Consider the following 26285-nt stretch of genomic DNA (forward strand, 5'->3'; position numbering starts at 1 on the left):
TGTTGGGAGATTTTTAATCACAGTCTCAATTTCCATACTTGTGATTGGTCTGTTCATAGTTTCTATTTCTTCCTGGTTCGGTCTTGGAAGATTGTATTTTTCTAAGAATTTATCCATTTCTTCCATGTTATCCAATTTATTGGCATATAGTTGCCTGTAGTAGTCTCTCACGATCTTTTGCATTTCTGCAGTGTTGGCTGTTACTTCTCCTTTTTCATTTCTAATTCTGTTGATTTGTGTCTTCTCCTTCTTTTCCTGATGAGTCTGGCTAATGGTTTATCAATTTTGTTTATCTTCTCAAAGAACCAGCTTTTAGTTTCATTGATCTTTGCTATTGTTTCCTTCCTTTCTTTTTCATTTATTTCTGATCTGATCTTTATGAGTTCTTTCCTTCTGCTCACTTTGGGGTTTTTTTGTTCTTCATTCTCTACTTGTTTTAGCTGTAAGCTTAGGTTGCTTATTCAATATTTTTCTTGTTTCTTGAGGTAGGACTGTATTGCTATAAACTTCCCTCTTAGAACAGCTTTTGCTGCATCCCATAGGTGTTGGGTCGTTGTGTTTTCACTGTCATTTGTTTCTAGATATTTTTTGATTTCCTCTTTGATTTCTTTAGTGATTTCTTGGTTGTTTAATAGCATATTGTTTAGCCTCCCTGTGCTTGTATTTTTTACAGTTTTATTTTCCCATAATTGATATCTAGTCTCATAGTGTTGTGGTCAGAGAAGATGCCTGATATGATTTCAATCTTCTTGAATTTACTGAGGCTTGATTTGTGACCCAAGATGTGATCTATCCTGGAAAATGTTCCGTGTGCACTTGAGAAGAAAGTGTATTCTGTCATTTTTGGATGGAATGTCCTATAAATATCAATGAATTCGAGATGGTCTAATGTCTCATTTAGAGCCTGTGTTTCCTTATTTATTTTCTGTTTAGATGATCTGTGCATTGATGTAAGTGGGGTGTTAAAGTCTCCCACTATTATTGTGTTCCTGTCGATGTCCCCTTTTATGGCTGTTAGCATTTGCCTTATGTATTGAGGTGCTCCTATGTTGGGTGCATAGATATTTACCATTGTGATATGTTCTTCTTGGATTGATCCCTTGATCATTATGTAGTGTCCTTCTTTGTCACTTGTGATAGTCTTTACTTTAAAGTCTAATTTGTCTGACATGAGTATTGCTACTCCGAATTTCTTTTGATGTCCTTTTGCATGGAATAACTTTTTCCATCCCTTTACTTTCATTCTATAAGTGTCCCTTGGTCTGAGGTGGGTTTCTTGTAGCCAGCATATAGAAGGGCCTTGTTTTTGTATCCATTCAGTCAGTCTGTGTCTTTTGGTTGGAGCATTTAATCCATTTACATTTAAGGTGATTATTGACATGTGTGTTCCTACCACCATTTTCTTAATTGTTTTGGGTTTGTTTTTGTAGGTCTTTTCCTTCTCTTGTGATTCCTACTTAGAAAAGTTCCTTTAGCACTTGTTGTAAGCCTGGTTCGGTGGTGCTGAATTCTCTTAACTTTTGCTTGTCTGTAAAGCTCTTGATTTTTCCATCGTATCTGAATGAGATTCTTGCTGGGTAGAGTATTCTTGGTGTAGGTTTTTCACTTTCAGGACTTGCAATATATCCTGCCATTCCCTTCTGGCTTGCAGAGTTTCTGCAGGAAGATCAGCTGTTATCCTTATGGGTTTTCCCTTATATGTTATTTGTTGCTTTTCTCTTGCTGCTTTTAATACTTTTTTCTTTGTGTTTAATTTTCTTTAGTTTGATTAATATGTGCCTCGATGTATTTCTCCTTGGGTTTATTCTGTATGGGACTCTCTGTGCTTCTTGGATTTGATTAATTATTTCCTTGCCCATGTTGGGAAAGTTTTCCACTATAACCTCTTCAAATATTTTCTCAGACCCTTTCCTTTTTTCTTCTTCTTCTGGGATGCCTATGATTTGAATTTTGGTGTGCTTAATGTTGTCCCTGAGGTCTCTGAGACTGTCTTCCATTCTTTTTATTCTTTTTTCTCTTTCCTGCTCTGTGGTAGTTATTTCCCCCATTCTATCCTCCAACTCACTTATTTGTTCTGCCTCAGTTATTCTGCTGTTGATACCATCTGGAGTATTTTTAATTTCAGTTATTTTGTTGTCCATTACTGTTTGTTTGCGCTTTAGTTCTTCTGAGTCCTTATTAACTGTTTTTTGTATTTTCTCTATTTTGTTATTAAGATTTTGGATCATCTTTACTATCATTACTCTGAATTCTTTTTCAGGCAATTTCCCTTTTTCCTCTTCATTTATTTGGTCTTGTGGGGTTTCTTCCTGCTCCTTTGCCTGCATGATGTTTCTTTTTTTTCTCATTTTGTCTAATTTATAGGATTTGCTGTCTCATTTCCCTATGCTGCCTAGTAGTAATTCCTCTTGTTTCTGCCCTCTGCCCCCTGTGGTGGGGTTTGTCCAGTGTCTTGAGTAGGCTTCCTGGTGTGGGGATCTGGTGTCTGCTTTCCAGTGTGTGGCCCTATGTCTTTTTCTCTCTGATGAGCAGGGCCGTGTCAGGTGGCATGTTTTATGGTATCTGTGAGGTTCATATGGCTTTAGGTAGTCTGTGTGCTGATGGGTGGGTTTCTGTTCCTGTCTTGTTTGTAGCGTGGTATGAGGCGTCCAGCACTGGCAGTTGCAGACAGTCAGACGAAGCCGAGTCTTAGACTCTGATACAGGGCTATGTGAGAGTATTCTGCAGTTAATCTTCCCTGTGTCTGAGGACTCCCTAGTAGTCTAGCATCCTGGATTCAGTGGTCCCTCCCCAGAGCCCCCTACTTGACTTCAGATTGAGTAGTCCAGACTTCAGAGGTTGCTTGTCCGGGCAATAAAGGGGTTTAAAGAAGACTGTCCAAGTCCCAGACTAATGGCAGAGTGTTGAGTCAAACAAATACTAAGTCAATGAAACATACATGTATAGGACACACCAATGCTGAATCCAATAGAACATAAGGCACCAGAAAGACCTGACAGAAGAACCCCAGTATCCCATAAAACAATCAAAGAGTAAACCAAAAGAAATTCACAACCAAAAGCAAAACCAAAACAAACAAAAAACCACACACACACAAACACAAATGCAGGGATATTTTGAAATCTAGGATCAAATATATTAAAGAGCAAGAGTACCACCAGACAGACTGAAGATTCTCAGAATGAAATTAGACAATTATACTTAGAACTAAGATAAAGACAGAACCTAATAATAAAAACCAAAGCAGTGTGTCATCTGGAGAATAAAGCAAAGAAACAGAGCGGTCTGATAATACTGCTTATAAGTATATTAAGATAAAATAAAATAAAAAAGGATAGAAGACAGGGCAACAGAAGAGCATAGCGTTCCTGGAAATATGAAAAGAAAAAGAAAAGAGAGAAAAAAATAGAAATGTATAAAAGATAGAGAAGGAAAGAAGGTAGGAGAGATGAAGTTAGCAGTGCAAAAAACTTAGCTAGATATAGAAATATGTAAAATGTCTAAAAATAAAAGTAAAAGAAAAAATAAAATAAAAGAATAAAAAATATGTTAGAATATGTGTAGATCCCTTAGCACTAAGATTGTAATTAATTAAAAAAAACCTACACACACACAAACACATATCAAGGGAAAATTTGAAAGCTAGGATCAAATATAATAAAGAGCAAGAGGACAATCAGACAGACTGAAGATTCCCAAACAAAATCAGACAATTATAATCAGAACTAAGATAAAGACCAAACCTAATAATAAAAACCAAAGCAGTGTGTCATCTGGAGAATAAAGCAAGGAAACAGAGCTGAGTGTTAATATTGATTATAAGTGTATTAAGATAAAATAAGCTAAAAAAAGGTAAAAGTCAGGGCAACAGAAAAGCATAGTGTGCCTGGAAATATGAAAAGAAAAAGAAAAAATAGAAATGTATAAAAGATAGTGATGAAAAGAACATAGGAGAGATAGCACTACAAAAAACTTAGCTAGAAATAGAAATATATAAAAAGGCTAAAAATAAAACTAGAATAAAAAAAGAATAAAAAATGTTATAAAACTTGTAGATCCCTTAGGACTAAGATTGTAATTAATTAATTTAAAAAAAAGCTAGAACTGACCCCAGAATGGACTAGATCAATAGAATTAATATTTCTGTTTCCTTGGGGTCTCAGCTGTAAGTGTCCTTCTACCCACCTTGGGCTTTGTGTATTACTCTGCGACCAGCAGAGCTTCCTTTATTGTTCGTCTGTAAGCGCTGGTGTGTGGGGAGAGAGAGGGTACAATAGTGGCTCCTTCCCCTGGGAGTGAGTGAACAGTGGCTCCCTGCCTGGGTCATGGTGTCAGTCGGCCGTGGCAGTGCCTGTTGCAGAGGGATGCTGGCAGCTCAGGTGTAAACAGAATCTCTCCAGAGCTGGGCCACTCTGCAGACTTTTGGTGCTCAGCTGCAGGCACTCTAGGCCAGCCCCTCTCAGGGGCCTTTGTTATCCCTGAGTGCATTAGCCAGGCCCAGATGGGTCCTTCCTTTGTCCATCACAGGTGCTGAGAGAGAGGCTACACCCGCGACTCCTCCCCCCTGCTTGTGAGTCAGCAGTATCCAGCTGCCGCCATGGCCGCCCAGCTTTCTGCCGTAGGCATTCTCCACTGCAGATTTCTTCCCTCCTGTCCTCTCAGTCCATTTCCCACTGCCAACAATGTTTCTCGCCCTGAACCAGTTCTCCGGTTCCCATGTTCCAGCTCCCAGACCCCCTGTTCTGCTGTGAACCAATGTCTCAGTCCAGACACACTGAGCTGTGGTGTGGACCCTCCATGTGTTTCTCACTCTTTCCCATCTGCCACAGCTCAGCTGCTTCACCCTCTTTGAACAGTCCCAAATGCCTCCCTTCTGACCCAGGGAAATTCCCCATTGGAGAAGGGGTTTCCCCATCATATAAGGGAAGTTTCCCCGAATTTGGCAATCTCCCCTGTTTCACATCCCCCCGCCCCAAGGTGTGGGACGCGTCCCTTTCCTTTCTTCTCCTCCTTTTTCTCCTTTTTTTCCCCCTCTGTCCTACCCAGCTATGTCAGGATCTTTGCAGTCCTTTCTGGTGTCTGAGGTTGTCTGCTGGTGTTCAGCTGGTTCTCTGTGGGAATTATTGCATCTTTTGATGTATTCCTGATGCATCTGTGGAGAGGGATGCATTCCACGTCCTTCTACTTCACTGCCATCTTTCTTCTCCCCGTGGCTCTGTTTTTAATTTTTTGAGGAATATCCATACTGTTTTGCATAGTGGGTGTATCAATTGACATTCCCACCAACAGAGCATGAGGGTTCGTTTTTCTCCATATCCTCACCAACACCCGTTATTTGTTCTCTTTTTGATAATAGCCATTGTGACAAGAGTGAGGTATTTCATTGTGGTTTTGATTTGCATTTCCTTGATGATTAGTAATGCTGAGCATCTTTGAATGTTGCTGTTGGCCATTTGTATGTCTTCTTTGGAAAAATGTCTATTCAGACCCTCTGCCCAATTTTTAATCAAGTTGTTTGTTTTTTGGATGTTGAGTTGTAGGAGTTCTTTGTATATTACGGATATTAACCCTTTATCAGGTATTTGTTTGGAAATATCTTCTCCCATTCAGTAGGTGGACTTTTCCTTTTGAGAGTTTCCTTCACTGTGCAGAAGCGTTTTCGTTCCATGTAGGCCCATTTGTTTATTTTTGCTTTTGTTTCCCTTGCCTGAGGAGAGATATCCAAAAAATATTACTGACTGATGCGAGAGTGCTGTGTATATTTTCTTCCAGAAGTTTTATGGTTTCAAGTCTTACATTTAAGTCTTTAATCAATTTTGAATTGATTTTTGTGCATGGTGTGAGAGTAGTACAATTTGATCCTTTTGGATGTAGCTATCAAGTTTTCCCAACACCATTTATTGAAGAGAGTGCTTTTTCCCGATTGTATATTCTTTTTTAAAAAATTTACTTATTGATTTATTGTTGTTTATTGGTTGTGTTGGGTCTTCATTGCTGTGTGTGGCACAAGCTATCTGTAGTTGCAGAGAGCGGGGGCTACTCTTCATTGCAGCGTACAGGCTTATTATGGTGGATACTCGTTGCAGAACAAGGGCTGTTGGCACGCGGGCTTTAACACTTGCAGCATGTGGGCTCAGTAGTTGTGGCTTGTGGGCTCTAGAGCGCAGGCTCAGTAGTTTTGCCACACTGGCTTAGTTGTTCTGAGGTGTGTGGGAGTTTCCCAGACTAGGGCTCAAACCCGTATGCCCTGTATTGGCAGGCAAATTCTTAACCACTGCACCACCAGGAAAGCCCCTCCCCATTGTATATTCTTGACTTCTTTGTCACAGGTTAATTGCCCATTTTAGTGTGGGTTTATTTCTGAACTCTATGTTCTTTTCCATTGATCTATGTGTGTGTTTTTATGCCAGTACTATACTGTTCAATGACTGTAACTTTATAGTATAGCTTGAAATCAGGGAGAATGATACTTACAGCTTTGTTCTTCTTTCTCAAGATGTTTTAGGCTATTCCGGGCCTTTTGTGTTTCCATGCAAATTAGAGTTATTTGTTCTAGTTCTGTGATAATGCCATTGCTATTTTGATAGATATTGCATTGAATCTGTAGAATGCCTTTTTTAATCACACAAGACAGATTTATAGGCATACACAATGATGAGGATTAGGATCCAAGATGAAAAGAAAAACATACTTCTGTCAAACGAGAAAGAGATCAAGATTGTTAAGTAGCTGACTTTGGGACCTGCTGGGTGGGAAGACTTGCTATGTTGCCTTCAGATGTTGTCTCTTTACTTGATGCTGCAGATGCTTCAGCAGCCTTTTCAAGCTGTCCTTCACTCTGGGCCACCTTTTCTAAGTCCTTCTGGTACTTAAGCTGGTATTCCAGATAGCTTATGTTTCTGGTCTGTTCATCCAGGAAGCTTTTTAAGAAGCATGAAAGATTGGTTTCTTTATTCTTAGAAGCCAAGGTCTTCAGGTCTCTCAGGAGATTGTTTAGCACATTCTTCAACTGTAGATCAGATTTTATAGCTTGTTTGCCAGTTCCCTTGTGTCATATGGCCATTTTAACAATATTAATTCTACTTTTCCAGTCCAGGAGCATAATATATCTTTCCATATGTTTGTGTCATATTCAGTTTCTTTCATCAGTGTTGTATAGTTTTTTGAGTACAGGTCTTTTACCTCCTTAGTTAGATTTATTCCTAGGTATTTTATTCTTTTTGATGTGATGGTAAATGGGATTATTTTCCTAATTTCTCTTTCTGATAGTTCATTGTTAGTGTATAGAAATGCAACAGATTTCTGTATATTAATTTTCTATCCTACAGCTTTACTGAATTCATTCATGAGCTCTAGTAGTTCTTTGGTGGCATATTCAGAATTTTCTATGTATAGTATCATATAATCTGCAAATAGTGACGGTTTTATTTCCTATTTTGCAATTTGGATTCCATTTATTTCTTTTTCTTGTTTGATTGATGTGGCTAGGTCTTCCAATACTAAGTTGAATAAAGTGGCAAAGGTGGTCATCCTTGTCCTGTCTCATTCTTTTTTTTTTTTAAGAACTTTTATTGCGATACAGTTAACATACAATAAACTACATATATTTAGAGTGTACAATTTGGTATCACAATCCCCCAATTCATTCCCCCTAAATCCTCCCTGCTTTCTCCACTTGGTGTCCATATGTTTGTTTTCTACATCTGTGTTTCTATTTCTGCCTTCTTGTCTCATTCTTGATCTTACAGGATATAGTTTTAGATTTTCACCATTGAGCATGATGCTAGCTTTGGGTTGTAATATATGGCCTTTATTATGTTGAAGTATGTTCCGCCTACACCCACTTTGTTGAGTTTTTATCAGAAATGGATGCTGAATTTTGTCAAAAGATTTTTCTGCATCTACTGAGATGATCATATAATTTTTACTCTTCAATTTTTTAATATGGTGTAGAACATTGATTTGTGGATACTGAACCATCCTTGCATCCCTGGGATAAATCCCACTTGATCATGGTGCAGGATTCTTTTTTTTATATATAAATTAATTAATTAATTAATTAATTAATTTATTTATTTATTTATTTTATTGGCTGTGTTGGGTCTTTTTTGCTGTGTGTGGGCTTTCTTTTTTAGTTGCAGTGAGTGGGGGCTACTCTTCGTTGTGGTGTGCGGGCTCCTCATTGCCGTGTCTTCTCTTGTTGTGCAGCACGGGCTCTAGGCATGTGGGCTTCAGTAGTTGCAGCACATGGGCTCAATAGTTGTGGCTTATGGGCTCTAAAGCACAAGCTCAATACTTGTGGCGCACAGGCTTAGTTGCTCCGCGGCATGTGGGATCTTCCTGGAGCAGGGATCGAACCCATGTCCCCTGCATTGGCAGGTGGATTCTCAACAACTGCACCACCTAGGAAGCCCCAGGATTCTTTTAATGTTTTGTTATAATCAGTTTGCTAATATTTTGTTGAGGATTTTTGCATGTATGTTCATCAGTTATATTGGCTTGTACTTTTTTTTGGTGATATCTTTATCTTGCTTTGGTATCAGAGTGATGCTGGCCTTGTAGCATGAGTTTGTAAGCATTCCTTAATCTGCAATTTTTTGTAATTGTTTGACAAAGATAGGTGTTAACTCTTTGTTAAATGTTTGATAGAATTCACCTGTGAAGCCATCTGTTCCTGTACTTTTGTTTGTTGGGAGTTTTTAAAAGTACTGATTCAGTTTCATTATTGGTAATTGGTCTGTTCATAGTTTCTATTTCTTCCTGTTCAGTCTTGGGAGATTGTACATTTCAAGGAATTTGTCCATTTCTTATAGTTTGTCCATTTTGTTGGTATATAATTGTTTATAGTAATGTCATATGATCCTCTGTATTTCTGTGATAGTGGTTGTAAATTCTTTTTCATTTTTGATTATATTCATATCAGTCCTCTCTTTTTATTTCTTGGTGAATCTGGCTGAATGTTTATCAATTTTGCTTATCTTTTCAAAGAACCAGCTCTTAGTTTCATTAATTTTTCTACTTTTTACTCTTTATTTCTTTTATTTCTGCTCTGATTTTTATGATTTCTTTCCTTCTACTAACTTTGAGTTTTGGTTGTTCTTTGTCTAGTTCCTTTAGGTGTAAGGTTAGGTTGTTTATTTGAGATTTTCTTGCTTCCTGAGGTAGGCTTCTATTGCTATCAACTTCCCTCTGAGAACTGCTTTTGCTGTGTCCCGTAGATTTTGGATTATTGTGCTTTCATTTCAATTTGTCTCCACATACTTTTTGATTTCTTCTTTGGTTTTTCAGTGATCTATGGGTTGTTTATTTGCATGTTGTTTAGCCTCCATGTGTTTGTGTTTTTTGCAGTTTTTTCTAATAGTTAATTTCTAATCTCATAGCATTGTAGTTTGAAAAGATGCCTCATGATTTCAGCTTTCTTAAATTTATTGAGACTTGTTTTGTGGCCTAATATTTGATCTGTCCTGGAGAATGCTCCTGTGCATTTGAAAAGAATGCACATTTTGCTAGTTTTGGATGGAATGTTTTATATATATATATACATATACAGTAGGTCTAATGTGTCATTTAATGCCAGTGTTTCCTTATTGATTTTCTGTCTTGATGATCTTTCCATTGATGTAAGTCCTCTACTATTATTGTTTTACTGTCAATTTCTCCCTTTATGTGTCTTAATATTTGCTTTACCTATTTAGGTGCTCCTATATTGTGTGCATATATATTTACAATTGTTATATATCTTCTTGGATTGATCCTTTAATCATTATGTAATGTTCCTCTTTGTCTCTTGTTGCAGTCTTTGTTTTAAAATTTTTTCTTCAATAGAAGTACCACTACCCTAGCTTTCTTTGGATTTCCATTTGCATGGAATACCTTTTTCCATCTCCTCACTTTTAGTCTGTGTGTCCTTAGATCTGAAGTGTCTCTTGTAGGCAGCAGGTATATGGGTCTTGATTTTCTATCCATTCAGTCACTCTGTGTTTTTGATGGGAGCATTTATTCCATTTACATTTAAAGTAATTATTGATAGCTATACTTATTGCTATTTTTGTTAATTGTTTTTGGTGTTCCTTTCTTCTTTTCCTCTCTTCCCTTGTGATTTGATGGCCATCTTTAGTGCTTTGTTTTGATTCCTTTCTTTTTTTTCTTGGTTTGTATCTATTGTAGATTTTTGGTTTGTGGTTACTGTGAGGTTTGTATATAACATTCTATATCTATATCTATATATGATTGTTTTAAGTTACTGATCTCTTAAGTTGAAACACATTTTAGCAACCCTGCATTTTTACCCCACCCCCATGCCAAGTAGTTTTTGTCATCACATTTTACCTATTTCTGATTTGTGTATCCCTTAAGTACTTGTTGTGGATATAGATGATTTTACTACTTTTGTCTTTTAACCTTTCTACTAGCTATATGTGTGCTTGACTTACTACCTTTACTGTATATTTGCCTTTACCAACGAGCTTTTTCCTTTCATAATGATCATGTTTTTAGCTGTGGCCTTTTCCTTTTTGCTTAGAGATGTCCTTTTAACATTTCTTGTAAATTTGATCTCTCCATCAAATCTGAATAAAAGCCTTGCTGGGTACAGTATTTTGGTTGTAGGTTTTTCCCTCTCATCACTTAATTTTATTTATTTATATATTTGGTTGCATCACGTGGCTTGTGGGATCTTAGTTCCTCAACCAGGGATTGAATCCTGGCACTCATCAATGGGAGCATGGCATCCTAACCACTGAGCCACTAGGGAATACCCCCCTTTCATCTTTTTCATCTTTTTAAATATATCATGTCTCTCCCTTATGGCCTGCAAAGTTTCTGCTGAAAACTCAGCTGATAGCCTTATGGGAGTTCCTTTGTATTCAACTTGTTGCTTTTCCCTTACTCCTTTAGTATTCTCTTTTTATTTTTAATTTTTGCCATTTTTATGACAATGTGTCTTGATGTGGTCCTGTTTGGGTTGATCCTGTTAGGGACTCTTTGTGCTCTCTGAGCCCAGATGTGTATTTCCTTTCCTAGGTTAGGGAAGCTTTTGGCTATGATGTCTTCAAATATGTACATTTTCACTGCCCCCCTTCTTTCTCTCTCTCTTCCTTCTGTGACCCCAATAATGAGAATATTAGTATGCTGAACTTCTCTTAAACTGTATTCACTTAATTTCATTCTTTTTTTCTTTTTTCTCTTCCACTTCAGTGATTTCCACTACCCCGTCTTTGCATTTACTGATCCACTCCTCTGTATTATTAATCTACTGTTGATTTCTTTCTTTTTTTTAATTTTTGTTCATGTGAAAGCTTTATTTGTTTATTTTATTTTTGGCTGTGTTGGGTCTTGGTTGCTGCGTGTGGGCTTTTTCTCATTGTGGTCAGCAGGGTCTACTCTTCCTTGCCGTGTGCGGGCTTCTCAATGCTCTGGCTTCTCTTATGGTAGAGGCTTGGGCTCTAGGTGCACAGGCTTCAGCAGTTGTGGCTCGCAGTCTTAGTTGCTCCACAGCATGTGGGATCTTCCTGGACCAGGGGTCGAACCAGTATTCCCTGCATTGGCAGGCGGATTCTTAACCACTGTGCCACCAGGGAAGCCCCCTCTACTGTTTTTTTCTTTTCCTCTTTATTTTTTCTTTTCCCTCAACTTTTTTGTCAATAAACAGCATATATTTAAAGTGTACAATTTGATATTATTTTTCTTATTAGCAGTGTATATATGGCAAACCCAATCTTCCAATTCATCCCACCCCAAACCTCCCCCCTCCACTTTCCCCCCTTGGTGTCCATATGTTTGTTCTCTACATCTGTGTCTCTATTTCTGCCTTGCAAACCGATTGATTTGTACCATTTTGCTATATTCTGCATATATGTGTTTATATACGATATTTCTTTTTCACTTTCCCCCCTACTGTTGATTTCTAATAGTGTATTTTGCATTTCAGTTATTGTAATATTCATCTCTGTTTTGATCCTCTCCTCCAGCCCCTGGCTACCAGTAATCTGCTTTCTGTCTCTATGGATTTGCCTACTCTGGATATTTAAGATTCATGGAATCATAAACTATGTGACCTTTTGTGCCAGCTGCTTTCACTTGGCATAATGTTTTTCAGATTCATCCACATTGTAGGAAGTATTAGTACTTCAGTCTTTTTCCTCTACGTGCTATTATATGTTAAGATTTATATGTGACATTTATGTGGAAAATACTTGCCAATGAAGCAATGGACAAAAGATTAATCTCCAAAATATACAAGCAGCTCATGCAGCTTCATACCAAAAAAGCAAGTAACCCAATCCACAAATGGGCAGAAGACCTAAACAGACATTTCTCCAAAGAAGACATGCAGATGGCTAACAAACACATGAAAAGATGCTCAACATCACTAATCATTAGAGAAATGCAAGTCAAAGCCACAATGAGGCCTCACCTCACACCGATCAGAATGGCCATCACCAAAAAATCTAGAAACAATAAATGTTGGAGAGGGTGTTGGAGAAAAGGGAACTCTCCTGCACTGTTGGTGGGAATGTAAGTTGGTACAGCCACTATGGAAAACAGTTTGGAGGTTCCTTAAAAAGCTAAAAAGAGGACTACCATATGATCCAGTAATACCACTACTGGGCATATACCCAGGGAAAACCATAATCGAAAAAGAAACATGCACCATAATGTTCATTGCAGCACTATTTACAATAGCCAGGACATGGAAGCAACCTAAATGTCCATCAACAGGTGAATGGATAAAGAAGATGTGGCACATATCTACAATGGAATATTACTCAGCCATAAAAAGGAATGAAATGGAGCTATATGTAATGAGATGGATAGACCTAGAGTCTGTCATCCAGAGTGAACTAAGCCAGAAAGACAAAAACAAATACTGTATGCTAACTTATATATACGGAATATAAAAAAAAACAAAAAACGGTACTGACGAATCCAGTGACAGGGCAAGAATGAGGATGCAGGTGCAAAGAATGGACTGGAGGACACGGGGTTAGGGGGGCGGGGGGCGAAGGGGAAGCTGGGACAAAGTGAGAGAGTAGCATAGACATATATACACTACGAACTCTAAAATAGATAGCTAGTGGGAAGTTGCTGTATAACAAAGGGAGATCAACTCAATGACGGGTGATGACTTAGAAGGCCAGGATAGGGAGGGTGGGAGGGAGTCACAGGAGGGAGGGTGTATGGGGATATATGTATAAATACAGCTGATTCACTTTGGTGTACCTCAAAAACTGGTACAAGAGTGTAAAGCAATTATATTCCAATAGAGAGCTTAAAAAAGAAGATATAGGGATGAAAACACTTGTTGTCATGAGTGTTTTTTAAATTAGCACAGCAAGAAGAGGAGAGTGAGTGGGGAGGGGAGGAGGACAAAAGGATAGAAGGAAGGAAGGGAGGAAAGGAGGGAGAGGGGTAAGCAGGGAGGGAGGGAGCAAGGAAAGAAGGGAGATGAAACGGTTTGGTAAGATCCTGATAAATTTTCAAGCTGGATCATGGTCTTTATAGGAGTCAGTTCCAGTACTCTTGCCATTGTTGTGTATATTTGAATATTTTCATGATAAACAGTGTTTTTAAAAAGGAACATGTGAAACCCCTTATCAAAAATAACAATTACAATGCAACTAGAGAGTATCATCCTAAGTGAAGTAAGTCAGAAAGAGAAAGACAAATACCACATTATATCATTCATATACAGAATCTAAAACAGACACAAATCAACCTATCTACGAAACAGAAACATACTGATGGACATAGAGAACAGACTTGTGGTTGCCAAGGGGAGCTGAGGTGGGAGACAGATGGACTGGGAGTTTGGGATTAGCAGATGCAAGCCTGTATATATACAATGGATAAACAACAAGGTCCTACTGTATAACACAGGGAAGTATATTCAATATCCTGTGATAAACAATAATGGAAAAGAATATGAGATAGAATGTTTATCTATGTATAACTGAGTTACTTTGCTGTACAGCAGTCATTAACAAAACACTATAATTCAACTATACTTCAATAAAAAATGAATTTAAAAAACAATTACATAAATCACCCATTATGTTTATACAGAATTAAAGTTAATAAAGTATATTTCCATACTTCATTCTGACTTCATAGAATTCTGTGAGATGAGTATGTTTATTTTAGCAAGCAGTAGTAGTAAGAGCAATAGCTGTTTATTCTTCGGGAAATGGAGGCTCAGGGACAATGGGGCTTGTCTGTGTCCTGTAGTGAGAATTCAGGGCCAAAGCTCTTGCTCTGAGCAGGAAGTAGAAGTGCCCTAACACCCGATGCATGTGCTCCAACTCCAGACCTGCTTCTGTTCCTCCATTTCTTGGTCTTTCCTATTACTATCATTATTTATTATTATTATTATTATTATTATTATTATTATTATTATTATTATTATCAATATTGTTTTCGGTGGGAGGGGTGGTTAGGGGCATTGTGCCCCACGTTTTCTGACGAAAGGGGCACACACTATTCTAATGCCACCATACACACAGAACTTTACATTCAAATTCAAGGGGACTCCCAATCCCGCTGACAGCCAGCTGTGGCCTCCAAGGAAGCCTCCAGATCTGTGCCTTGTTCCACATGCCCAGTAACTGCAATGAGCTAAACCAAGAGCCAGCCTAGAGACTCCCCTCCTATAAACACACCCTAAAACACTGCTTTCATTAAGGCACTCCCCTGGCACAGAACTCTTACAGTTTTCCATGATCCCAAATGCAGACATTCTAACTCCTTCCACAAATTCGACCCCAAACTAACTGTTAAACTTTGTTTCCCACCCAATAGAGAGGTCTCTGCAGGCTCCCCTCCAGCTCCCTCTCAAGGTCAGCACTTCACATGCATTCATTCTCCTGGCCACCCTGTTTAGGGGGGCATTCCCTGAGACAAGCTTGAGAGTTGGTCACTCCTGGGGCTGCTCATCTCCCTCCTTGAACTGAAGTTCCATGCACAGCCTGCTCAGCATTCCCCAAAATTTGACCCATTCTGTGAGGTACAAGGGAAACCCCACCACCCCACAAAGAAGCCAAATTTGCTTCACCATGGGCTGCTAAGAACACAGTCTCTTCAAACATTTGAATCCTGGGCCCCACCTCTGGGCTGTGTAACCTGGGAAAACTCACTGAACCTCTCTGAGCCTCCATTTCTTCTGTGAGGAATAAAGAGAGTGAGGGCCCCCTCCTCAGGGGATGGAGATAAGGTTGGTTAGCCAGGCCCCGGTGCACAGAGAGCACCCACATGGTGTCACCGGCATGAGCAAGCATGTGCCACTCCACAGCCTCTCATATCCACTCAGGAGCAGGGGCGACACTGCATGTCCTGCATCTTCAGTCCCAGTGCGGGCCTCTGTGCAGACTGACCCCAGTCAGTCCCGACCCCTTAACCCCAACATCAGCTAAAGTTATCTGAGCCCTCACCATTGGCCTTACTTGTATTCCTTCATGTAATTTCACAACAGGGTACAGCAGGTACCATCATGATCTCCATCCTACAGATGTGACACCTGAGGCGCAGAGAGGTCAGCTAATTTACCTGTGGCCACACAGCAAGTGAGTGGTGGTGGGGCTGGGCACTCCGTCTCCAGAATTTTCAACTTTTTTCTCTCACACGGGCTGATCTCTCTCCCCAGAATGTGAGAACCCATATCAATATTGCTGTGTCTGGAATCATGACACCACCTGAGGTAAGGCCTTGTATACACAGCAGCCAACAAAGGATTACTTACTGACGCATATATAGGGACAAAAAAACATGGTAGCGACATATTCACAAGAAAACTTTCTGTCCTCATTGTCAACTGCCAGAGACTAACCATCATCTCTCTTCTCTCCGGGACCTTTGGGAATACATAAAGCACTAAATTGATGAAAATGGGAAATGTGACACAGCGTGGTATGGCCACTGGTAAGGTTTTGTTTTTATCATCTCAGTTAATCCTCACAATAAGCTGGGGAGGTGGTTACTATTGCTGTCCTCGCTTTACAGATGTGGAAACCAAGATTCAGTGAGAATAAGCAAGCTCACAGTTTCGCCAGCTAGGAAGTGGTGAGCAAGGCCAGGACTAAGATGCCAGCAATCTGGCTCCAGGGCCCCTGCTCCCATGAATCTACTCCATCGAACCACGATTCATGCCTCTTATTGCTTGGGATGAGGCTCCATTCAGGATTTCAGGTTTTCAAAGTGTGAAGTAAAGTAAAACTTATAAATAAATATGACCATGACTGATGCCGAACTAGGGCAACATTTGTCAAGGGTCACGTGGGTGATTAAAGGTGAGAAAACAAATTCACTGTGGACGTGGGAGATGTGAAAGGACGCACCTCCTGAGCTGTCACAGACGTCCTAGCTAGTCTAATGCAAATCATGATGAAAACCCTCATAGGTCTCTCCTGTGACAACTAATATGGAGCCAAACTTGTGCACAGGGTATCCAGCCAAGAGTGGGGGCGGCCTGCCGAACTCAACAAGGGCCAACCTGAGGAGAAAATGTCTTGGTTAAAATCAGGAAGAGGTACTCCTATTGCTGTCTCCTCCCATCTGTTTGAAAAAGAATTGGTCAACAAACTTTTAAAGTTGGTTTCTTAGCCACCCTCCAGAACCATGAGGGAGGGGCACTCAAATCCCTTAGGTACTGCAGGTGAGGAGACTAGGTCCCATGAAATATTTAGGTGTCCCCCAAAATGATTTGGTTTCTGATCTCCAGTGGGGCTGCCGAAAATGCCTGTCCAAGGAAACACAGGAGAAATCAAGTACATTGTCATGTATAGCACCCATTATTCGAAGTGATTTCCAGTGTTGAGGATATTAACACGTCTTGGGGCATTTATACAACACTTCTTCAAGGAAAAACCGTAGAGCCCTAAGTCTGGCCTGAGTCTCTTTTATTTGACAATAAATAAAATTTATTTATTCCCCCGCAAGGGCTCCAGGAAATTATTCTAGAAAACGTGAGGAGGCAAGGGAAGGAGGGGGGAGGAGGGGCGGCAGCAGCCATAAACTGGGTCAATGTATCCAAGTCCCCAGGGGCCCAGCACAAGGGACGTGTATGCTTTAGTAGAGGATGTACAGCCAGAAGCAACAGAAGCTGTGCACAGAGATGTGGCAGAATCCATACTTGCAACTGAGGAGAAAAAATGTACCCGGTGAGCATTCCTGATTGTTCTAAGCACTGTGCAGGTTTCTACGCCTGCAATCGGATATGGATTCATTACTAAAAATCTATAGGCTAATGGACTTTCTCAGGGGGCGAGCTGGGTTTTGTTTGCTTTCGTTTCGTTTGCATAGTGCATCTGAGCACCCCTCATGCTCAGAAAACCCAGCCCGGAACTCCTGCTCCTGGAGACCCCGGAAGTATGGCGGGCTCTGACTTCAATCTCATTGCAAAAACTCCGAGCAAGGAAACGTCTAGCTAATACTACCGCTGACCCTTGAAGTACACGGCTTTGAACTTGCGAGTCCACTTAAACACTGTTTGTTGTGCTGTTTTTGTTTTTTTTTCAATAAACACACAGGTGGCCCTCCACATCCACGGGGTTCACATCAGCAGATGTGGAAGATACATTATGGGACTTGAGCATCCGCCGATGTTGGTATCCGAGGCGGTTCCTGGAACCAATCCCCCGAGGATACCAAGGGGCGACCATATTAGTATGCTTACTCTTCCCTGCTTAGTATTGGCTGCTGGATCTGGAGGACTGGGCCAAGAGATAGTCCGCAAACATTTCTCCAAGGTCTATGAGGTCTCTCTCTTACCCTCCACAATCTGGCATAGCCCCGTGGATGCGAAAGAGGCCCGACCAAGAGCGGAGTACTTACCCAGCTAAGTTGCACCTTGGGTTCCCGAGCTCTGTCCTCACGCATGCTCTGTACCAGCGCCCCTGGGGCGCGCAATGCCCCCTCGCCCCACCCCACCCCGCCCCAAGGCCAAGCCCGGGCCGCATGCGCATATCAGGAGACCCAACCCCCAGGAGGCGGTGGTAAACCCACGGAGGGCGTCTATCCAGACTCCCTGAAACCTGACCAGACGCCAGAGTCCTAATGGTGCTGCGTGGTGGGTCACAGCTGTAGCCTTGAGTCTTGAGCCGGGGTCTCAGGAGATCCAGCGCGGCCTCCGCTAAAGCACACAGCCTCCTCGACAGCAACAGGGACATGGAGCCTCCGCCCCGGAGCAGCCAGGATGCCCATGGCCATGCTGATGCCAACGCGGCTGCCCTCATCGCTGGCTTTCTCAGGCTGTGCATCAAGGAGCGGGAAGAAGCCCTTGGTCAGTGGAGGGCGGTGCATTGGCTTCAGCCAATTCCAGGAAAGGAGCTTTCCCAGGGAGGGGCGAGCGGCAGGACCCGCCTCAGACGCAGTCCCTCCCCGCCTCCTCCCCACAGCCTGCCTTGCTCGACGGCCTCATTTTCTTTCTGGTTTTCGTCCCTTGCAGAGGTGAAGGCCGCCGAGATCTCGCTAGCCAGAGAGAGGGGAGAGGAGCAGAAGGCTCAGTCCGAACCTGAGCAGGGAGCAGCCCCGGAAGGGAAAGAGGCGGGAGATGAAGGAGAAGGAAAAGAAGGCGGAGATGTTGGCGCGGGACCGCCGGGCCCAAGGAGGGCGAAAGCTGAGAGGCCAAGGCTCAGACCAAGGCTGAGGCCAAGGCGGGCACGGGCGGCGGCGATGGCGCAGAGCAGGGCGGGGAGGAGGAGGTCCCGCAGGCGGTCGGCGAGGGTCCAGATGGCCGCAGACGGGCAGCAGCGGGCCCCCCCGCGCCAGGTTCACGCCGATGCAGGTGCAGCAGCTGGAGCGCCTTTTCCAGCGCACTCCGTACCCCAACCGGTCCAAGCGGTAAGTGGGCAGCTTGGGGGGAGGCGAGCATGCTGCGCGGTCCCGGCGGCGGGCGGCGCTCTCGCGGGTGCCTGTGCTGGGCCTGGAACCTGGAAGCCCTGGGGCCTGGAGGCGGCCCAGCCCCTGCCCAGCACTCTGGGCCCAAGGCGGGGCGGGGGCTCTGCCTGGTGCGAATGGAGAGGAGTATTTCCCTCTGGCATTTGAATAAGTCCCTTCTGGGAGCCCTGTGGGCCACCAGTTAACATAAATAATGAGTTGCCTGAGGAGTGGAGGAGGACTTGCAGGGTTGGAGTCTAGTGTTATTTACAACTTTGATCATCAGTTGGTCATGGTTTATATTTACATTGATATATTTTAAAACAGTGATTTTGAAAATTATTTCTCTTGACTCGTGATTTTTGTGCGTTCTTTTAAATTTTGTGTTGTGACAAAACTTTCTGTAACTCAAGCCTGTAGCTACAGGTTACAGAATGGTGTAATAGCTCGGCTCTGGGGAGATGTTGATACAAAGTTTTTCAAATAAGCTCAACTAAAAATTGAACAGCACTGTGTGCTGACCTTTCGTATCTACTAGGAATTATGTACTCCAACCTGTTCATCCCTTGTGGATTGAGCAAGCTATTTTAAGGGTCTAATGTAATTCCTAAAATGGGCAAGAGCAATGGTTGAAAGTTGGTAAAGGTATTCTGTCAGAGATTTTATTCAGTTTTGAAGTTGGTGACACTGAAAGCAAGTGTGAATGGGAATTTCCTTTGTTCTTGGGAACTGTGCCTCCTTTACCAGTGAGACTTGGCTTTCTTTAAATGCTTTGTCACCTTACTTTCACTGTAAATCCTGAAGATGTGTGAGCTTTCCGACTGCAGAAATTGGGTCTTAAAATAAATCACTGGTATTTTCCAGAAAATAAATTTTTAAAGGATGCAGTAACATCCTCTATTCAGTTTCATCCACAGCCCCCAATACTGAACACTTGCAATTTTCTCCCCTCAGACAGCAGCTTGCAAGGCGCATGGGTGTGACTGAGACCAGAGTGCAGGTCAGCAAACCTGAAGAAAAGCAATCTGGCAGGGCAGCCCATCTAAAACCTGCTTTGAGACTTGCACACTTTTGTCCTGGACATTCTCACATTGGTTTGTTTTTGTAACCTTTTCTGTGTTTGGGAAATATGGTAAACTTTGGGGAGTTGGTTGGTGGTAAATGGGATAAGTAAACCCCAGTTTTGGAAATTGCCCATTACCAGGAGAATTTGATTTCCTAAAGGAAAAGAAAACTACCGTAGTATACTATTCCTTGTACACAAGGTGAGCATATATATATATACATATATATATATATATGTATATATATATGTATATATGTATATATATTTATATACACCTTTCTATAAACTATACCTATATGAACTTATATGTTACTGAATAACATACAGGCACACACACAAAGTTTAATTGCATCTAACGCTGGTATCCTTTAGGTACCACTTCTGTGTGGAGTCACACTGAGGTTAAGTCTGAAGTCGATATTATTCAAATTAATGGACCGAGGAGTCCAATTATATTAAATTATTTAAAACCAAGCATAAGTTCCTTGCATGAGAAGTGAAATTGTAAATACTGAGGCATTGGAGTCAGGGGATAATTCACACTCAGAGCACAACAGATGAGCAACCAATGTATGTTTAGTGAAGCTGATACTGAGATGGGGGAGAGCACACAGTCCAAGTCAGGTCCTCCCACAGCTGCTCTTTTGTTCTCTTTTGCACAGAGAGTGGTTTCTTGCTTTTAGAACAAAATAAGATGCTCTTGGGACTTTTTTAGTGAAGAAAATACTTTTAGGACTTCAGTATTTTTTAGAGCTTTTGTAAAACACCTGTTTGTCAGCTGATGAAGGAGGCACTTGAACACTGAACACATTTGAGAGGCGAGGGTCTCGGCTGCGTGGCACAGCTCACAGTCTTTGGGTCCCGAGGGGTCCCACTGGAGGCAGCTTCCTGCCTAGGCCAGGCCTTGAATCGCAGCCAGTGTGCTGAAGGGCGGGTCTGACTTCCTTGCCCTGAAGCCTTGGGTGCCCTTTTTCTCCAGCACCTACTCAGAGCTCTTCCTTGCCACCCCTACCTCCCGGTCCTGCAGGAGACCCTGTGCAGGGGACACAGCTGAGAGCTGAGGGATGGAGCGGCCTTGCTAGCGCCCTACTGAGTCCAGGCAGGGAAAACGGTGAGCTTCCACCCAAGTGAGTTGGCCTCAGGTGCCCTTCTAGGACAGCCCCCCGCCTAGACCCACTTCCTGGTGACATCACTGGGACCCAGCAGTTGTCTAGTAGGAGGGCAGGAGGTGAGAGGCCCCCTCCCTGGTGGGTGTCTCTGGGGTAGGTGACCAGTTGTTGGGGGTGCATGTGTCCTAGCCTGGGGGCAGGCAGGGGACCCAATTACTTTTGGGACAACCTAGGCCAGGATCAGCCCACGAGGGCCTGGCAGTGTCCCGGGAACTCCAGAGGCCCAGTGGCCAGTGCTGCCACGTAAGGCCCGGCCTGGTGTAGACCAAGTCGGGCTTCCCAGCAACTGCAAATGTCTGAGGTAGGAAACCAAGGCTGCCCAGCTCATGGCAGCCCTGACAGGGATCCTCCAGGGCTGATCTGGGCCTCCAACCCAAGGGCTGAGGAGCAAAGAGACCCCTCGCACCGAGCGCACACACACACACACACACACACACACACACACACACACACACACAGCCGCGTGGGAGACAGGCCCTCTCCTGCTGGAGTTTCTAGGTGTGTGGTAAAGTAGTGGAGAGAGTGGCAGCTCTAAATCTTCATTTTCTGGAATTGTTTGATATGCCAGCCTCAAAGCGTTTCTAACGCAATAGATTATGCATTATAGTGGAGGTGGGAGGGCGACTTGCATCTTTGAAATATGTCTAGTGAACACAGAGACTAAACTAACAATTCCAAAGAAAGTTCTACAGAGCTGAGAAAGGTGGAAGTTAGGCAAGAACCATACGGAGTGGAGCCCACGCTGTGAGGATTCCTCCAAAATTCAACTTATTGAGACTACCAAATGCATTCATGATAGTCTCTTGAGGAATTTCTACTACCTGAGACTTCTCTTCCTTTTTGTGGTACCGTGAGGGAGAGATGGGTTGTGTGGAATGTGTTGGTCGTGGAGGATGACTGAGTTCAGGTGGGATTCTTACCTGTGGAAGCGTGAAATTCGTTTCCTCTTGCTGTTGCAGTGATGAAATATTTTGAGTCGTGGAGCGGGACTGATTATTTCAGACTATAGAAAAGCCTAAGTTATATCAGGAGCATTTGGGCGGCGGGGGGGTGAAGAAGAAATGAAAGAAAGAAAAAGAGAAATCGGGATCAGTTCACCAGCTTTGTTGCAGAGAGGGTGTGTGAGGGCCGTGATGGACAAGGGCTGCAGAGCTGGTGGAGGGATGGGGGAGTCTGGAAAGCAGTGCTGGCAGCTGAGGCCAGGGGCTGGGCTCACAGTCAGGTGTGGCCAGGGCTTGGGAGGCCCAGGCCTCTGCTTCCTCAAGCAGGCAAAGCAAGCTCAGAGGAAAAGAAAAACTGAAGCTTTGGGGAACTCTTCCTCAATTTACACAGTGGGGTCTTAATGGAGTTCAGAAGGGAAAAAGAGCAACAAGAAACAAATGAGGAAAGGAGAAAATGTTTTCATCAGGTTCCAAACTCTACAGCCTGAATCTCTGAAAGAAAAATTTAATGAAACCCTCGTTTTTCAAATATCGTAAGAATTGTTTCATGGCACCAGTATTGGAAACATGGAAGTAGTATCAGCCTGAGCCTCCGTGAGCCAGCTGTGCATTTTGCTCATATTTATGCAGATTTGACCATTGCTGTACTGCATCCCCCCAAATGAGCTCCATTGCACTGGCTGTTTAAGACCACATATTCATGCAGCAGCAGGACCCAAGTACTAAAATGGGAGAGGGAAAATGAGGTGACAGAGAGGAGACCCTTTGATCTCATGTACACTTTGCAGAGTGGAAACATCCAAACATACTAAATATGATGTAATTCCTTTCAGTGGGATGCTGAGGGAGCAGGGGAGTCCACAGGACAGGTTTTACTTTCTGCTAATGGCTGGCAGATATTTAGGGAGGAGCCACTTTGTGACTCCTCGCCCACGTGGTTGCGGACAGTCTTCCTGAAACGCAGGTTGTACCCTCTTGCCTTAAGCATAAGGGACAGGATGGGGATCTCTTGGTTGAGTAGCAGGGCCTAGAGGCCCAACCATGCTGGGCACCAGAGGCTCTGGTCCAAGGTCCTACAACTGTAGACAGAGAAGAATGATCTGACCTGGTCCCAAGCCCAGGAAGTTTTGGAGGGTGGGGCAGGGTGGAGAGTGCAGAATTGACAATGGTGACAATGGTATGCCTCTTTCCCCAAAACTCTGGCTGGGCAAAGATTTTAAGAGTTTTAGTAAATTTGGGCTGAGTTGCTCTAACCATTCATTAGTCCTATACTTTGCTATTAAGGCAGTGTCCAGGGCTTCAGCTACACTGGTATCCAGCAAGACCAGCCTCACAGTCCCTGGGCCCCCCCATGACCAGACCTCCGTCACAATACCATCTCCATCTTTTTAAGCATCCCGAGGTTCCAGAGGATGAATGACCCTTTAGTCATCCTTGAGGATGGCTTTTGTTAAAAATCCAACCCTCTGCTATTCATAAGTTACTATACACCAAAGATGGGTTTTTCAGAATGGGTTCTGGTCTCCTCAGTATGATTTTAAAAGGCACCCACTTTTTCCTATGCTCATCTTCCCCCAGAAGTAAGGTGACACCTGCCCAGTGAGTAGGGGTTAGTGGCAGCAGGAGCTGATGGTCCGTTGTCAGGATGCAGACCTACCAGGCATCGTAATAGCAGCAGGGACTGAGTGCAGTTGGTCAGCTCCAGCTGCACATAAGAGTTGGGGAAATAATAATGAAGGTGGGAGGAGAGAGAAACAGCCCTTTGCAAAACCGTTGCCTGGCCCATGGTCACTGCTCCCTAATGGGGGTGGGGGCTGAAGTGGGGAGGGTCTTCAGCTAAATATTCTAAGATAGTTTAGCAAGAAGGAAGTAACTTCTCCTAATGGTGTTTAAAATCTTCAAGGCCCGAGAGCTCCCAGCTGCTATTTTTCATGTCTGACCTGAAATACTCAATGTACTAACTCAGTCCCTTTTTCTCTCTGATTGAAGGTTTGGTTTAAGAATAGAAGGGCCAAATGGTGGAGACATCAGAGAGCATTGGGGTTCCGGACCGTGGCCCTCCGTGTTCCTGGCCCCCAAGGTCGCCATCGGCTAGGGTGACTCTGCAGTGCCATCCTGGTTCTGGAGCCCCATTGCATCTGGGTTCTTCTGGAGCCACTGCTGCTGGGGCAGTCCCTGGGGCCATACATGGAGCTGCCCCTGCTGCCTTTCCCTCCTCTGCTCTTGCCTCCTCTGCCCTGGTTTCTTCCACCTTTGCTTCCCTGTAGCTGCCCTCATGTGGCTTGGCCAGGTGCCCTACCATCGGTGGTCATTCTGTAGCCCCTGTTTCCTTGTGAATCGTCTCTGTGACACTGTTTTTTGAAAGTGCCTTTGAGCCAGATTCAAATTCTGCATACTTCACCAGCAAGAACTGTTCCTCTAGTGCCTGCCAAGTGTATTAAATCAAAGTAGCATCACTGGCCCACTTTTTTAGCACATGTTTTTGTATTTTCAATAAAGTTGTGAATTCTCTGCATATTTGTTCTCTGTGTCATATGGGGTTAGTAAATTTGATGGAAATTGCTAAGCCATTCCCACCAAATGCCCAGGAGGCCTCCTTTCATGTAGTAAGAGCGCTGATTCACCATCAGTCAGTGACTCTGATGTCAGAAGGTTCCCAGGTGCCCATGAGGGGTTTATACAGACCCACCCGTTCTCTTCCACCCTCTCCTCCAACACCCATCCTCCCCCTACCCTGCCCCATTAGGACCACCTAGATGTGCAGGATGAGTGGCATGAGTCTCCACTGTGAAAACGGTGTGTTTCAAGGCAGGCCTGAGCTCCATCCATGGTGATGTGCTCAGGTACAAGAAGGACTCCAAGGGATGCTTCCTACAGTGGCTACTCATAGAGCTTTATGGAGGAGAGAGACCAGGGCATCATCTGGTTCTCCTCCAGTTCTGTTCCCCTCCTTGTCTTTCGTGGGGGGGAAATCGGGATAGAAACCACTCTAGCAGGAGGGAGGGTCCCACTTCTGCAAAGGTGACACAGGAGGGGTTTCCATCTAGGCCAGTGTGAGGCTCTTCTCCCTCCACTCCCCCACCTCCAGACTTGGAAAGCATGTCATAGCTCCTTCTCCAGCTCAGAGCTGACCATGTGGACTTCAAATATATTTTGTCACCTGAACATCCTTGGGAGAACCCTGGTTCCAGCTAATTCAACCCTGAAAGGGAGCCCCTTGGTGGAGAGTTGCCTGAAGCTAGGAGGTGGTGGTCCCTGAGCCCTGACCCAAGACAATCACTTTATTGAAAAGAAGCAGGTAGACCTTGCGTTTGTTCATGCTGCCTTCTTCAGATGGAGCTGCCAGGTAGAAAATACACACACACACACACACACACACACACACACAAGCACAGATAGATACCACATGGGTATGCACCCTATATCACATATCTATGATATATATGCAAACATAGCCAGAAAGTACCTGGGACACAAGCAGAATTGGCTTCTGTTATTAAAATGACACTTCTGAATTCTTTTTTGTGGCCTGTTGTCCTTACCTTCAGTCATTTCAGGTTCGATGCTGAGAAAGAATGCGGCTCTCTGTCCACCTTGGACTTGGAGTGGCTCGGTGAGGGGCTCATGTGTAATTGAAGTAGGGTCCATGCTGCCTGGCTGGTTTATTTCCACGGGCACGGACAGCACTTCTTGTTGGCAGGACGACCCCAGCCTGAGGAAGGGTTTTGCTGATGGACCCAAAACTGTTTACAGGGCTACCTCAGGTTTGGGCGGTAGAACTGCAGAGGGTTCTTGCAACCTGGACATCTGAGATCTTCTCTAACCGAGATCAGAATCGCCTCCTTCTTACGCAGTAGCAATGGTTTCAGCATCTTTTCTCCGTATGGAGAAAACATAGCCTTTCTTTGAAGATCTCCTAGCCCAGCAAAGCCGCAGGCTCCACACGTGGACACCATTGTCCTTCCCCTTCTACTCTTAGTCCCGAGACCTGAATGGCCTCAGCCATCAGCTGTGGAGGCTCCAGAACCCAAGTCCACAGCTCCTGCTCAAGGTGTCACTGGCAAGAGCTGTCCTGGGCACCACCTTCCCTTCTGACTCTGGGATACTTGTGTGCAAATGGCAATATTTGAAACTGCTTCTTGGTATGTTCCATGATGGAGGTCTTGCTATTCTTTTCCTTTGTGCGTTTTCATACTGTCAGGTGCTGGAGAAAAAAAATGGCTGTTTTCATTTATTTATTTA

General features: G+C 43.3%; 2 pseudogenes; one reads left to right on the plus strand and one right to left on the minus strand.

Annotated features, from left to right (window-relative positions):
* LOC130841896 (rhox homeobox family member 2-like) overlaps window positions 1–24169 on the plus strand; it is a 63412-nt pseudogene extending 39243 nt beyond the window's left edge.
* LOC130842782 (small Cajal body-specific RNA 20) lies at window positions 21393–21500 on the minus strand (annotated as a pseudogene).
* Window positions 24170–26285: the final 2116 nt, after the last annotated feature.

Source organism: Hippopotamus amphibius, chromosome X, assembly GCF_030028045.1.
Source record: "Hippopotamus amphibius kiboko isolate mHipAmp2 chromosome X, mHipAmp2.hap2, whole genome shotgun sequence".
In the NCBI taxonomy this organism is placed as follows: domain Eukaryota; kingdom Metazoa; phylum Chordata; class Mammalia; order Artiodactyla; family Hippopotamidae; genus Hippopotamus; species Hippopotamus amphibius.